Source organism: Syngnathoides biaculeatus, chromosome 3 (genome assembly GCF_019802595.1).
Source record: "Syngnathoides biaculeatus isolate LvHL_M chromosome 3, ASM1980259v1, whole genome shotgun sequence".
Classification (NCBI taxonomy): Eukaryota; Metazoa; Chordata; class Actinopteri; order Syngnathiformes; family Syngnathidae; genus Syngnathoides; species Syngnathoides biaculeatus.
This window is the reverse complement of record NC_084642.1, coordinates 324,979-338,709: the sequence shown is the minus strand read 5'-3', so window position 1 is coordinate 338,709 and position 13,731 is coordinate 324,979. Positions and strand designations below refer to the sequence as shown.

The window sequence follows — 13,731 nt, the reverse complement described above, 5'->3', positions numbered from 1 at the left end:
ACAGCCACCGTAAGCAAGGCACAAAAGAGGATGAAAAATGGAAAGGCAGTTGGTCCTCATGACATACAGTACCTGTGGAGATATGGAAGCAATTTGGAGAGGTGGCTGTGTTTTTACCAACTGATTCACGAGAACACTTCCAGGCAAGAAGATGCCTGAGGGAAAGTGTGCTAATTCCCATTTGTAAGAACAAAGGCGATGTTCACAGCTGTGGGAATTATAGAGGAATAAAGTTGATGAGCCACACAATGAAGTTGTGGGAAAGAGTGGTGGAGACTAGACTCAGGACAGAAGTAAGTATCTGCAAGAAACACTATCCCTCTCACAAGACAAGAAGAAAATTGGAGTTTCCTCCCACATTCCAAAGACATGCATTCATTGGACACTCTAAATTGCCCTTAGGTGTGATTGTGAGGGCAAATGTTTTTGTTTCTATCTGCACAGGTTTGCCTGTTGTGTGTGTGGTTGATCACGTGCTCATAATGACACCGTCACTTGACATCGGGTGACTGAGAATGACTTGCATGCTCACGCCGATACTTGTCATGTTTACCTGGCAGGAAAGATACCATGATCAAGAGGTTCTTTTGGGCTGAGGCTCCACCATTGCGCTCAAGTTGTGTTGACTTCTATGATCTCTCCAAATATGAGAATCTCAACTGTGTAATTTATCATAGCTCTCTCCTGATCTGATGACAGAAACAATATTGAAAGACTTTCAGTGGTGTGTTTAGATGTCAAGTTCTTATGACAAGTTTGTGTATTTTTCTAAGCGCTGCTAATGTGAGATACAGCAGGAAGGACAATTCTTTTGAGGGTACTGAATCAGATTATGCATGTGTTTTCACTATTTTGTTTTCATGTGGCATGCCGTATCTGTCCATCTGATTTTGGACAAACATTGATGTATTGAGCAGATCTGAACGGGCTTTACACCTGATTAAATGTAAAGTCCACAGGTACCTGCTTAAAGTTGACAGACTAATAACAATCCCATCTATGTGACTCAAAGAAGAATATCTTAAAGTGTCTTGAATCCATATCAAAATAAAACTTGAATGAACACAACATGTAAAGTTACTAAATCAGTGCAGCTCACAAATATGCACGAAGATACTGTTAAAGTTACTAAAAATACTTCTGAAACATGTAAAGAACATAAATTACTCACAGCCATTGCTTTCTGACGGATTCATGCACAGGAATAAGCTGATTTCAACGTGATACATCTTTCAACTGTTGACATGCTTTTTAGCCTCTTTCGCTCTGCTCAGCGCTTCCTACTTCCTGTATTCTACAGTTTCAAAATAAAAGCTCAGCAATGCACTCTCAAAATTAACAACACAAACAGATCTTTTCTAATAAAATCAATCTTCTTAACATATTAAACACTTGGGGCAGAACAGTACCTCTACTTACGAAATTACTCTAAGTCGTTTCAATCATGTTAAACCTTCGTATGTAGAAACGCTTTTTACATGTAAATAGCCTGATCCGTTCCAACCCCCTACCACTGCCAAAAATAAGCATTCAAACTGTACATAATGTAAAGAATAATAAAAAAATGATATTGATTTACCTTTGACGTTGAGTGCGTGGCGAAGAAAAAGGCATTGTGGCGTCTTCAGAGCTGGAGGCACGCACACAATTCCACTAAAATTAATAAATTCCATAAACTGTATATTTATAGCAAGTATTAACTTTCAATGTTTCATAAAGTACCAATCCGAAGAGGATTGCCTTTGACGGGTTTCAACAATCTTGCGGAAACCTGGAAGGCAAACGTTATCGAAGTGAGTGATCGTTAAAACATTTTCCAAATGATTCTTTTGAATAAATTCTAAAATGTCATGGAATTTCATCGACACATCTTTATTTCTGGCTGACGGAATGGTGGCTTCCTCCTCCTCTAACCCGCAAACTGCTTCTGCATTGTCGTGTGTGAACCAACTCGCCAATGTCCTCCTTTGCCGTTCCTAGTGAAAATTTCCTCAACTTCAGGTTCAACTTCCACTTCAAACCACTCAAGTTGAGCAGCAACAGCATGAGGCCACATGGCAGCATGAAGGCATTGGCCATCAATTTCTTGAGCCCCATGGTGAAAAAAGACGAATAAATCCCCAAAGACGTTGTTCATTGTGCGCGAGCGTATGACAATGGATTCGTTGACTAAAATACAGGAAGTGTGTCACGGGCAAAGCTTGAAATTCCCCCCCCCCCCAAAAAAAAAAAAGATTGATGAAGCTCCAAGCGACAGAGCCCCAAGGATGTCGTGCCAGGAAGATGCTACGTGCTAGCCTATAGGTGGAGCTGCTCTATTGCACGACACACACGAAGAGACGGGATGTGCGTCATGGTTAAAGATTGACATCCCTTCTTGCCAATATGACGCCAGGAAAGTGCTCCAGCGTTGGCCAATGGGAGAACAGCTCTATCGCGCCGCTTTCAAACCAAGATACCGTACAGGATGTTTACCATTGGTGGAATACAGCCCCATTTTCTTGTCCTGAATTTCTTTCGTCACGAGAGACAGGGAGGAATCTTTCATTAGTAGAGGCTTTCATAAGTAGAGGTACCACAGTACATGTAATAATATATTATTCAACAGCTGAAGATCACTTGCTTGAAGCTCTGACAGGCCAAGCTTCCAGGTTGCCGATGCCATCATCTGTATTTTCTCCTTGTACTCTACTGTCCATCTTGCGCACATTTTCACATGATGATCACAACATATGATTTTTCCGCTATCCATTTCCCATGGCACTAATCTTCACAAGGTTCACAAACGTGCTGGAGCCAGTTCCAGCTAACTTCAAGCAAAAGACGGACAACACCAGAATCTGTCCTGTCTCAGAAATGGAAATCAAAACATTCCTCAGAAAACATCTTGTCAAATCTACTGAAGTTGTTCCGAACTGTGTGCCACTCAAAGCTTTTGTTGCTTTTTCTCTTTTTCCAATGAAATGTGATTGTTGTCGGAAAGTATCTGAAGGCTATCTTGCCTAAAATTAAAATGACCCCCCTTCACGTCATAACCCAGATTCTTAAGGCAATGTTTGTTTGCCCTCGTGTGTTTGTTTTCTTTCATTGCCCTGTTTTTTTGTAATTTCCCTGTTCTATTAAAATTTCGATAAAAATCATTACGCGTATCTTTGGGTTTGTGTTTAAGTTCAGGAGAACCGATCAACCTCTGATATGGCGAACTCGTCTTACTTTATGTGTCGCAAGCCTTCACTGGTTGTGAGATTGATCAAAATTAATAAGGATGTTTCTCGTCCTTGTTATGGCCCTGCCGGTCCATGTCCTGGCCGTCCCAGTCCCAGATGCGGAACACAACTTCCGCAATCAGCGGAGGTGCACACCTGCGTCTCGTCTCAAGTAATCACGTCCCATTGATATAGAACCACACGTACGGTCTGGCCTCTGCCAGCTCCTTGCCTCATGCCTTATTACCACAATATCCTGATCCTGTTCCTGCTCTCTCGTGTACAGACACACGCCTGCCGACTGACCTGCCTCTTACGCCTGCCGATTCCATTACTGCTGCTTCCGTGGACTGCCCGTTGGGTTCTCGACATCAGTCTCAATAAAGATGCTTCCCAAACTGCCTCTGCGCCTCCTGAGTTGTGCATTTAGGTTCAATCCCGTGTTCTGGTCGTGGCAGACCTTAACATGCCTCGCAATACGAGCTGTGCACTTGGAGGTTGCATCTTCACTCGACACTGATGCTTGCTTGTATGCTGTCAGGAGATTAATCACCAGAAGAGGACAAGCCAAAGAAATGTATTCAGATAACGGGACTTCAAGATGGCTGACAATGAACTGACGAAAGCAATCAAGGAATGGAAAGGATTTGCAACAAAGGGACATTCAGTAGAATTTCAATCCTTCCTTCACACCATGAAGAAAGTTGGGAGCGACTCATCCGTTCAAGTCGGAAGTTTCAAATGTAACAACGAGAGAACAGTTCTTGGAAGAGGAAGGTCTTCACACCTTGTTCTGTGAGGCTGAAGCTATAATAAATAGCAGACCCATCACATGGGCATCTTCCGATCTCAACGATTTGGGCGTCTTGACACCTAATCATTTGCTGTTGCTCAAGGTCAAGCCAGAGTTGCCGCCAGGAGTGCTCTGTGAGGACGATCAATATGCTAACCACAGATGGAAGCAAGTACAGTATCTTGCTGATGTCTTCTGGAAACGTTGGTGTGAAGAATACCTCACACAGCTTCAAGAACGTCAACGATGGTCTACGCCTGGAAGAAATGTTTGAGTTGATGATGTGGTGCTGGTTGTGGATGATACATCACTCAGAAATTCTTGGCCACTTGCAAGAATTGTGGCAACTTACCCTAACAAGAACGGGTTTGTTCGTTAAATGAAAGTCAACACTAATGAGCTTTGTCAGCCAGTAATGAAGATGTTTTCTTCAATAGACTGAAAATAATTTATATAGTTTAAAGCCTTGTTTTTTGTCTTTTTCTTGTCCACAGGGCTGAGACATTTTGAACATCTGAACTCTGATGTAAATCTACTGCATGTAAAATTTGTCCAGGGATCCTTGACTCAAGCACAAACAGTACATAATAAAATGCTTCATGAGTGCAATATTTATTTTGAAACTAGGAGAGGTGTTTTTCAAAGAGTGGAAGAAACTTCAACAGACAGTTGAAAGTCAAAAGGAGATTGCAGGAACAAATCTCACTCCATCTCATGTGCTCAGCAAGCAAATTTCCCTGTTTCGCCAAGAATACAACAAGAAAAGAACACTACCAAATTAATTCAAAATGAATTCAACAAAGGGAAATGGAGAATGTGGGCATTGACCTCACAACCTCATGCGAAGTGAGCGCTCCACTACTTGAGCGAATTCCCCATCACCCCCCAAAACAACAACAAAAGAACTGAACTGACTCAAAAAGGAAACTCCAGCACACAACTCAAGGTCAAATGGAGAATGTGGGTATGAAACCTATTCCCACTCACCTGCTAAGCGAGGGCTCTCCCTCTTGAGCTGGTTCCCTTGTTTTCCTGAAAACAACATCTATCCATTGATCCATTTCCTTAGCTGCTTATCCTCACGATGGTCACGGGGAGGGCTGGTGCCTATCCCAGCTGTCAATGGGCAGGACGCGGGTTAAACCCTGAACTGATTGCCAGCCAGTCGCAGGGCACATCGAGACAAATAGCCACACTCACAATCACACCTAGGAGCAATTTAGAGTGTCCAATTAATGTTGCATGTTTTTGGGATGTGGGAGGTAACTAGAGTGCCCAGAGAAACCCACACAAGCACAGAGAGAACATGCAAACTCCACACAGGTGGGGCCAGAAGCTAACCCTGGACCTCAGAACTGTGAGGCCAACATTTTACAGCTGCAGGACAAGCCAAAAGAAATACATCCATACACGTGAAAAGATGCCTTTCAAGGATAACTTTCTTTGAGATTTTTTTTTTACATCTCAAAAGTCTAAACAACTTTACAACAACATAAACAACACAAAGCTTTTTTTTCACATCAAAATTATGGATGTGGGAGGAAACCGTAGAAAACCCATACAGGCACAGGGAGAACATGCAAACTCCAAACAGGCAGGGTCAGGACCGAACCCAGGACCTCAGAACTGTGAGGCCATCGCTTTACAGCTGCTATTGTGTGCCACCCCTTAAAAGAACAACAACAATCAAAAAAACCATGAGAAAAAAAATACTTTTCAACTTGGACTTTGTACATTCACACATGTAGCTGCCATCACCTCTGTTGGCAACTTATTCCATTTGCGTGCAACATCATAGCGAAAAGCTTCTTCATCATGTTTGCCTTGATTTCTACACTCCACTATTTGACCCGAGTCTGTCGATTGCAGAGCTCTTCTGGGTTTTAATTTCGTAAGCATTTCTTTCATGTGTTCAGGACTTAAACGGTGCAGTGATTTTCAAACCAGCTCTGGTACCAGTCCTCTTGAGAGGGGTTGGACTCTTTTCCACTCTGGACTTGCCTACGGTGAGAGGCATCGAGTAGGTGTGGTTATCCTGTTCTCTGCCTGTACGTTTGGATTCACCCCGGTGGTCGAGACGGTACCCTCCCTCCGCCTTCGGGTAGTGGGGACGGGTCCTAACTGTTGTTTGCGCCGATACACCAAACAGCACTTCAGACTACCCACCATTTTTGGAGTCCTTCGAGGGAGTGAAAGAAAACGCTCCTGCTGGGGACTCCATCATTCTGCTGGGGGACTTCAATCCTCACATGAGATCTGGAAAGGCATGATTGATAATAACGAACCCTTTGATCAGAACGCGAGTGGTTTTCTGTTTTTGGACTTCTGTACTCATCACGGCTTTTCCATCACAAACACCATGTTCAAGCATAAGGGTGTCCATACGTGCACTTGGTGCGCCCTAGGTCGCTGTTCAATTTCTTTAACTTTGCGGTTGTGTCATTCCCCAGAAGATTTGGATGAAGTGGCTGAGGAGAAGGAAGTCCTGGCGTCCCTGCTCAAGCACATGCCCCGACTTCAGGAGACAACCAAAAGTCAAATGGAGAGTGCAAGCATTGATCCCGCGACATCTCATATGCAAAAGGAGTGCTCGAACACTTGCGCAAATTCCCATTTTCTCAAACAACAACAAAAACAAGCAGCCAAATAATGTCAACCAGCAGAACAGAGAGCCAAATGGAGAATGAGGGAACATGCAGAGCGAGTAAACAAAACTGACATAGAGTACAAACACATAGTAGAATCAGGAAGGGATCACATATGTAACTAGAAGGCCACAGTGAGAATTGAACTCACGACCCCTGGTTTACAAGACCAATGCTCTTTTTTGCATTGTTTCATCACTTTAATCATCCAACAAATGTAAACAGACCAATGTAACAGGTGAATTTAAATTTCTGTTTTTAAATGGTGATTTTATTTATTCTGCAAAAATGTATCTTTGCCCTGTGTGTAAAGTAAATAAAGGAACTGATATCGACAAGTTTGGAAAGGGTTTCAAAGGCCATTTCTAAATCTTTAGGATTCCAGTTAAGCAAAGCAAGAGCTTCTTTTCCTTTCGGCTTGTCCCGTTAGGGGTCGCCACAGCGTGTCATCTTTTGCCATCTTAGCCTCTCTCCTGCATCTTCCTCTCTAACCCCAACTGCCCTCATGTCTTCCCTCACCACATCCATAAACTTTCTCTTTGGTCTTCCTCTCGCTCTTTTGCCTCGGAGCTCCATCCTCAGCATCCTTCTACCAATATACTCACTCTCTCGCCTCTGAACATGTCCAAACCATTGAAGTCTGCTCTCTCGAATCTTGTTTCCAAAACATCCAGCGTTGGCTGTCCATCTAATGAGCTCATTTCTAATCCTATCCAACCTGGTCACTCCGAGCGAGAACCTCAACATCTTCATTTCTGCCACCTCCAGTTCAGCTTCCTGTTGTTTCTTCAGTGCCACCGTCTCTAATCCGTACATCATGGCCGGCCTCACCACTGTTTTGTAAACTTTGCCCTTCATCCTAGCAGACACTCTTCTGTCACATAACACACCAGACACCTTTCGCCAGCTGTTCCAACCTGCTTGGACCCGTTTCTTCACTTCCTGACCACACTCTCCATTGCTCTGTATTGTTGACCCCAAGTATTTGAAGTCGTCCACCCTCGCTATCTCTTCTCCCTGTAGCCTCACTCTTCCCCCTCCACTTTTCTCATTCACGCACATATATTCTGTTTTACTTCGGCTAATCTTCATTCCTCTCCTTTCCAGTGCATGTCTCCATCTTTCTAATTGTTCCTCTGCATGCTCCCTCCTTTCACTGCATATCACAATATCATCTGCGAACATCATGGTCCAAGGGGATTCCAGTCTGACCTCATCTGTCAGCCTATCCATGACCACTGCAAACAGGAAGGGGCTCAGAACTGATCCCTGATGCAGTCCCACCTCCACCTTAAATTCCTCTGTCACACCTAAGGCACACCTCACCATTGTTCTGCTGCCATCATACATGTCCTGTACTATTTTAACATACTTCTCTGCCACACCAGACTTACGCATGTAGTACCACAGTTCCTCTCTTGGTACTCTGTCATAGGCTTTCTCTAGATCCACAAAGACAAAATGTAGCTCCTTCTGACCTTCTCTGTACTTTTCCACGAGCATCCTCAAGGCAAATAATGCATCTGTGGTACTCTTTCTAGGCATGAAACCAGACTGTTGCTCGCAGATACTTACTTCTGTCCTGAGTCTAGCCTCCACTACTCTTTCCCATAACTTCATTGTGTGGCTCATCAACTTTATTCCTCTATAGTTCCCACAACTCTGAACATCCCCTACAAGCTACACTCTCCCCTACCACTACTTTACAGTCAGTAACCTCCTTCAGATTACATCGTCTGCACAAAATATAATCTACCTGCGTGGTTCTACCTCCGCTCTTCTAGGTCACTATATGTTCCTCCCTCTTCTGGAAATAAGTGTACACTACAGCCATCTCCATCCTTTTTGCAAAGTCCACCACCATCTGTCCTTCAAAGTTCCTTTCCTGGATGCCGTACTTACCCATCACTTCTTTATCGCCCCTGTTTCCTTTACCAATATGTCCATTACAATCTGCACCAATCACAACCCTCTCGCTGTCTGGGATGCTCAGAACTACTTCATCTAGTTCCTTCCAGAATTTCTCTTTCCACTCTAGGTCACATCCTACCTGTGGTGCATAGCCACTAACCACTTTATACATAACACCCTCAATTTCAAATTTTAGTCTCATCACTCGATCTGATACTCTTTTCACCTCCAAGACATTCTTAGCCAGCTCTTCTTTTAAAATAACCCCTACTCCATTTCTCTTCCCATCTACTCCGTGGTAGAATAATTTAAACCCTGCTCCCAAACTTCTAGCCTGACTACCTTTCCACCTGCTCTCTTGGATGCACAGAATATCAACCTTTCTCCTAATCATCATGTCAACCAACTCCAGAGCTTTTCCTGTCATAGTCCCAACATTCAAAGTGCCTACACTCAGTTGTAGGCTCTGTGCATTCCTCTTTTTCTTCTGACGCTGGATCCGGTTTCCACCTCTTCTTTGTCTTCGACCCACAGTAGCTGAATTTCCACCGACGCCCTGCAGGTTAGCAGTGCCGGGGGCGGGCGTTGTTAACCCGGGCCACGACCGATCCGGTATGGGATTCTTTAGATGAACGCTCATATTTGTTTGGCACAGTTTTTACACCGGATGACCTTCCTGACGCAACCCTCTGCATTTATCCGGTCTTGGGACCGGCCTACAGATTGCACTGGTTTGTGCCCCCATAGGACTGCATTTAAGCAAAGTAAAGCAAGAGCAATTACCCTTAAATGGAAAAATCGTGGAACAGTGGTAAACGTTCCCAAAAGTGGCCGGTTTACAAAGATTACCAAGAAAACAGCAATGGCAATCCAGGATGCCACAATGGAACTCAAGACAACTTCAAAAGAACTGCAAGCCTCCCTTTCCTCAGTTAATAGTCATAGATAGTAATAGATAGTGCACGTGGATGAGGTGGTGTCCTCAAGCCTCACCTGCTGTGTCCTGCCCGTGAGCAAGTTCTAGATCTACTGGGAAATGGCAGGCGAGACGCTGAGCTGGAGAAGTTTGGAGGAGAGAAGTTCAGGGATTACTGTTAAACGCAGAACCATGAATTCTGCTCTTTACAAGAAAAGGCTGGTGGTGAATATTCAGCCATCAGTTTGTGATCTCAAACTGAAGCCCACTTGGGTTCTGCAGCAGGACAATGATCCAAAACACAAAAAAATTACAGTAACTTCTGAACACCTTTAAAAACAAAAATAATGTTGTGAGAGGTTTAGTCAGTCAGTCTCGATTTCAATAAAATGTATTGGCATGATCTTAAAAAACCTGTTCATGTTGAATTAAGACAACACTATAAGAAAGAAGAAAAATATCTCCAGACACGTAAAGACAAATTTCCAGTTATAGAAAATGAGTTCAGTTGTTGCTCCCGAGGGTGCCCCAACTAGTTATTACGTTTAGGGGGCATTACTTTGTCACACACCCAAGTCACTTTGAATATTCTTTTCTCCTAATAACTGAAATCATCATTAAAAATAGCAGTTTCAGTTCACTTTGGGGTGGCACGGTGATGCAGCGACGGGCTCAAAATTCTGAGGTTCACTCCCAGCCCCGTCTGTGTGTATGCGTGAGTTTCCTCCCACATACCAAAAACATGCGACATTAATTGGATACTAAATTAAATCCATTGCGAAGAGGTGTGATTGTGAGTGTGGCTGCCTTCTGCCGGTTGACTGGTTAAATATATCTAATTTCTTAACATTGGTATTGACATGAGATCAGGGGAAGAGCGCGAACGCAGTCCACCACTACCAGAAATTATGCAGTCGAGATTCCCACATTTGGGGAATTCGCAGGGGTCAGCACAACCCAAGTGCAATGGTTGAGCCTCACCCTGGGAGAACCACCTTCTTGATCATGGTATCTCCCCTGCCAGGTAAGTATGTGACAAACTGGCGGAAGCACTCAAGTCACACCCGGTCACGCTAAATCAAGCAACGGTGTCATCACGATCACGAGAACAACCACACACACACACATTGGGCAAACCTGAACGTAATACATAAAAAATTGTGCTTTCTATTTTAATTTTGAGTTTTAATTGAGGTAGTAAATTGAAACCAAGAAAGGAGTGTAACATCGGGAGACGCTATATTGAGTTGAAACATCTTAACCTTAAATCGAATCTCGACTTTCGACTGGAACTGACAAGACTTCCTTTTCCAACGGTTGGATGTTCAGCTCAATACAATACTGCCACCTCGTGAGGCCTATTGCGCATGACAGCCTGGGCGATGTTTGGGATGAAGCCAATGAAGCATTCTCCAGTTGTTCTCAAATGATCACCCGCAACGTGCAATGTCCCAACCCACTTCCTTCAAACATGAGAACAACCAATCCATCTATTTTTTGAGCCGCTTATCCTCACGAGGGTCGCGGGGAGAGCTGGAGCCTATCCTAGCTGTCAATGAGCAGTAGGCAGGGTACAGCCTGTGCAAATGTGGCAAAATGTGTTCCTCAAAAGTGACACATCTGCTTTTGTGCCGGAGAAGGAGGAGAATTCAGTTTTTGTGTGCAATTTTTTGGTCCATATTTTCACTTTGTGTCGGTTTGTAGATTCAATAGAGCAGTCAAGAGGAGAATTTCTGCAGAGTATTTTCATTTGATAACACCCAATAAGGTCAATGGTTCCCTTTTTCATTTTTTTCTTATTTTTCATTCAAGTGCATGATATTATGTAAAACTCGTTGAAATCATTTTTACATGCGTTTATCTATTTGCAGGTCAAATGTTGACTCTGCTCCCAATAGCTGTCATAAGCAAATAAGAGTATTACCTTGGTGCAACGTGGTTCACATTACATGACCGCACTATTACACTTTTTTGTTGTGCTTTCTTTTTTTACAGTGAAGCAGTGTATGAATGTGCATTGTCTTCTGTATGGCGTTGCGCTCAGGCAAATTGCGCATTCTTGTGCTGGATCACGACAGACTTAGGGACCGGAGATCATGGTTGACCTCACTCTAAAAGCCACAGCAGTTCTTTTCCGGGCTTTTTATCTACTCACATCCTCCAAACGACAGGAAATGTTAAATTTTGGAGATGTCCCTGGGTGGGCTCGAACCAACAACCTTTCCGTTAACAGCCGAACACGTTAACAAATTGCGCCAGACATGCTGCACTCTTATGTTCATGTTTATAAACATACACACATCACTAAATTTTTTACCCTCAGCAGCTGTAAGAGGATTTCATTTGGCACATGGGTTTATTCATGCATGTGTGTTAATATCGATGGTGAGTTTTTGTTGATGATAACCTACCTGTACGGCATGGTGGATCAGCTGGTAAAGCATTTGCCTCACGCTTTTGAGGAACTAACAGTTCTGAGGACACTTTTTCTCTGACAACTCAATTGTCTCCTTCTCGAATGGTGCCAGAAGCTTCAATGAATCAGAAATGATGTTGAGCTGTGAAGGAACTATGCCGTCGTGTTTCCACTTCCTGGATAAGCTTCAGCCTAGGCTGACCCTTATGCCTTTCAACCTTTGCAAGTCTCTCTTACAAGTAAAGCAAAATTAATATTATCAATATTATGCATATATACAAGTGTGTTGGGGGGATAAAAATGAAGAAGAAATTAAAGTACCCAACAATCTTCCTGCATTCATGTCCTATTTGTGATTCAAGTTTAACGTTTGTGCCAACTCCAATCTCTTTCTCATAGATTCCAAGGATGAAGTACACATTCTATGACTAGCTGGCCTTGACTGGTTCTTCAGAATATAAAAACACACGATAAAATACCTATTGATACTTTTATGAATCTATGGTAAAGTTGAAAGCAACCACAATATACCTCTATATAAAAATTTTAAAAATATATCAAATTTTAGAAAACCCCCAAACCCTCCCTGGTGGAGGCATTCAACATATTCATGAAAAAAACAATGCATAAATTAGCAGTGAAACAATCAAGAAGTAAGTTACTCCATTAATAATACTTAGCAGACATTAATAAAGATCCAGTGTAAACGCATGCTTTGACTAACTCGTATTGATATAACATCCACCAATTCATTCATTTTCTGAGCCGCTTATGCTCACAAGGGTCGTGGGGGAGCTGGAGCCTACCCCAGCTGTCAACGGGCAGAAGGCAGAATACACCCATGCAGACAAAATGCAAACTCCACACATGGAGGTCCGGGATTGAAACCAGGTCCTCATAACTATGAGGTCAACGCTTTACAGATGCACCACCATGCGCCCTCATAAAGGCCAAAATGCCGGCTCGTTGTATTGCTCGATATTGCTCGAACACTCGGGAGAGTGGATTTACTCTTCGTACTTTTCAAGAAGACCCGGTTCGTCGTGAAAAATGCATTGCACAGGTGCAAAGGACAAGAGGTTCGTGGGTTCCAAATGACAGGTAGGTGGGTGTTGAGCCATTAAAAAAAGAAATAACAGTTGGGGCGGGTGGATGGGAGATGTTATCCTCTCAGAACGTAAAAAATGATCCACGTAGATAAGTCATGGGTGCTAAATGTGTCGATGTGCATGTCGGCGTGCCACGTCCGCAGGTCACGGCTTCGGCTAGGGTGGCTCATTGCAGCGCCGAGACGGGCCACTTTACGGCGTTGTCTTCGCTTGCAGCTGAGTACGCTACAAACTGTCATACATACTGTCGGGTAGTTTATTGTTAGAAGTGATGCGTATAACATTTAAATATGGCTAGAAACGACAGGGTAATATTGCCCACGTCTCTTCACTCGCTTGTGAGATGCTCTCTTCTTCAAAAAGAGCTTCCATGTCAGAAGGGGCGTTTTCGTCTCCCATAGTCGGCTCCACCGCGTGTTTTCAATGACGAATGTCCGGGGTGACGTCACAGACAGGGGATGCAGCCAATATGGCGACCACTTGGATGACATATTGACATTTCCGTAACTTTGCGCATGGATGACGTGCTCTCTGCTCAAATATATATTTTTAGTATAGACATTGAAGTGTATAATGTTATATGTATTTTTCATTACAATATCTATTTTACAATGTTTATAGGGATGACACTTGACCTTTAAGGAGAGGATGACCGTAGCCACGCCGGCCAGCTGTGACGAGCGAGCCCGGCCGACAAGGCCAGTGGCCGGCTGCGACGAGCCACCCCGGCCGACA

The 13,731-nt window shown here is 43.5% G+C and overlaps 1 non-coding gene across 1 annotated transcript; it reads right to left on the bottom strand.

The window, feature by feature from the left end:
• Window positions 1-10,339: 10,339 nt before the first annotated feature.
• On the bottom strand, window positions 10,340-10,503 carry LOC133498682 (U1 spliceosomal RNA). The gene has a single exon (XR_009794436.1). It is a non-coding gene; the product is annotated as a U1 spliceosomal RNA (small nuclear RNA).
• Between the last annotated feature and the right edge of the window lie 3,228 nt (window positions 10,504-13,731).